We start from the raw sequence: 2,493 nt of genomic DNA, 5'->3' as shown, positions 1-2,493 counted from the left end.
AGAACTTCTGATGTGGAGAGCGGTTTTGACAGATCCTCCCTGGTTCTAGCGGGTCAAGCCTCTGATGGGGGGTGGGGGTTATTTGTAACCCATCCCAGAACTCTCTGGGGGAGACTCAGACGGCCAGTCTGTCTACTCAGTTGTCCTATACTGGTGTCTGTGGTTTGGGAGGAAGGGAGTGCCCTGCTTTGTTGGCCTCCTCTTCAAACCTACCTGGGCCCACGAATCACTCTTCTTGGTTACATCACGAAACGTAGGTTGAGCGAGGCTAGGGGGGAGGGAATTCGACGAGGTCTTTCCCTTGTCCCCCCACCAGCGGCCCACGAAAATCAAAACGGCGTGAAGAGAGGGAACGCCGAAAGCACCTGGAGTCGGCCGTCCGCACCTCCGGAGGAGGTGGACGGGGTACGGTGCGGGCATGACCGGATGGGACAGCTTTGCATCAAGGTGAGAGGTCGGCGTCCGAAGGCCAGAGGGCGGTGCGCGAGCACGTTTACACTGGCCGCGGAAGCTGTCCTGGGTAGCCCTGTATGGCGTCTGGACCTGACGGCGCACGCACTTACAACCCGCTGCTTCCTAGCCCCCGGAAGGGGAGGCGGATGTCACTCGTGGTTCATCCCAGACCACGGTGCAAACTACCTGGTTGATCCTGCCAGTAACATATGCTTGTCTCAAAGATTAAGCCATGCAGGTCTAAGTGCACACGGCCGGTACAGTGAAACTGCGAATGGCTCATTAAATCAGTTATGGTTCCTTTGATCGCTCCACACGTTACTCGGATAACTGTGGTAATTCTAGAGCTAATACATGCAAACGAGCGCTGACCCTTCGGGGGATGCGTGCATTTATCAGACCCAAAACCCATCCGGGGGGCTCGGGCCCCCCGGCCGCTTTGGTGACTCTAGATAACCTCGGGCCGATCGCGCGCCCTCCGCGGCGGCGACGTCTCATTCGAATGTCTGCCCTATCAACTTTCGATGGTACCATAGTCGGCTACCATGGTGACCACGGGTAACGGGGAATCAGGGTTCGATTCCGGAGAGGGAGCCTGAGAAACGGCTACCACATCCAAGGAAGGCAGCAGGCGCGCAAATTACCCATTCCCGACACGGGGAGGTAGTGACGAAAAATAACGATACAGGTCTCTTTCGAGGCCCTGTAATCGGAATGAGCGTATCCTAAACCCATGGGTGAGGACCCATTGGAGGGCAAGTCTGGTGCCAGCAGCCGCGGTAATTCCAGCTCCAATAGCGTATATTAAAGTTGCTGCAGTTAAAAAGCTCGTAGTTGGATGTCGGGAGTGGGCTGGCGGTCCGCCGCGAGGCGTGCCACCGCCTGTCTCAGACCCTGTCTCCCGGTGCCCCCCGGATGCCCTTGGCTGGGTGTCCGGACGGGGCTCGGAGCGTTTACTTTGAAAAAATTAGAGTGTTCAAAGCGGGCCCGCTTCTCGCCTGAATACCTGAGCTAGGAATAATGGAATAGGACTCCGGTTCTATTTTGTGGGTTTCCTGAACCAGGGCCATGATTAAGAGGGACGGCCGGGGGCATTCGTATTGCGCCGCTAGAGGTGAAATTCTTGGACCGGCGCAAGACGGACGAAAGCGAAAGCATTTGCCAAGAATGTTTTCATTAATCAAGAACGAAAGTCGGAGGTTCGAAGACGATCAGATACCGTCGTAGTTCCGACCGTAAACTATGCCGACCCGCGATCCGGCGGCGTTATTCCCATGACCCGCCGGGCAGCGTGAGGGAAACCACGAGTCTGTGGGTTCCGGGGGGAGTATGGTTGCAAAGCTGAAACTTAAAGGAATTGACGGAAGGGCACCACCAGGAGTGGAGCCTGCGGCTTAATTTGACTCAACACGGGAAACCTCACCCGGCCCGGACACGGAAAGGATTGACAGATTGATAGCTCTTTCTCGATTCTGTGGGTGGTGGTGCATGGCCGTTCTTAGTTGGTGGAGCGATTTGTCTGGTTAATTCCGATAACGAACGAGACTCCGGCATGCTAAATAGTTACGCGGCCCTCCGCGGTCGGCGTCAAACTTCTTAGAGGGACAAGTGGCGTTCAGCCACGCGAGATGGAGCAATAACAGGTCTGTGATGCCCTTAGATGTCCGGGGCTGCACGCGCGCCACAATGGTTGGATCAGCGTGTGCCTACCCTACACCGAGAGGTGCGGGTAATCCGCTGAACCCCATTCGTGATGGGGACTGGGGATTGCAATTATTCCCCATGAACGAGGAATTCCCAGTAAGCGCGGGTCATAAGCTCGCGTTGATTAAGTCCCTGCCCTTTGTACACACCGCCCGTCGCTACTACCGATCGGATGGTTTAGTGAGGTCCTCGGATCGGCCCCGCCGGGGCTCCTCGCGGGCCTTGGCGGAGCGCCGAGAAGTCGATCAAACTTGACTATCTAGAGGAAGTAAAAGTCGTAACAAGGTTTTCGTAGGTGAACCTGCGAAAGGATCATTAACGGGTAACGCTGTCCGG

At 56.2% G+C, this 2,493-nt stretch overlaps 1 non-coding gene across 1 annotated transcript; it reads left to right on the top strand.

Moving 5' to 3' along the window:
* Positions 1 to 636: 636 nt before the first annotated feature.
* On the top strand, positions 637 to 2,475 carry LOC145654702 (18S ribosomal RNA). Its single transcript, XR_014120908.1, has one exon. It is a non-coding gene; the product is annotated as an 18S ribosomal RNA (ribosomal RNA).
* Positions 2,476 to 2,493: the final 18 nt, after the last annotated feature.

The sequence above is a fragment of the Electrophorus electricus genome, unplaced genomic scaffold, assembly GCF_041902795.1.
Source record: "Electrophorus electricus isolate QZ-2024a unplaced genomic scaffold, ASM4190279v1 Scaffold146, whole genome shotgun sequence".
Lineage (NCBI taxonomy): Eukaryota > Metazoa > Chordata > Actinopteri > Gymnotiformes > Gymnotidae > Electrophorus > Electrophorus electricus.
Note: the sequence above shows the minus strand (reverse complement) of the source record. Positions and strands in the feature narration are given on the sequence as shown.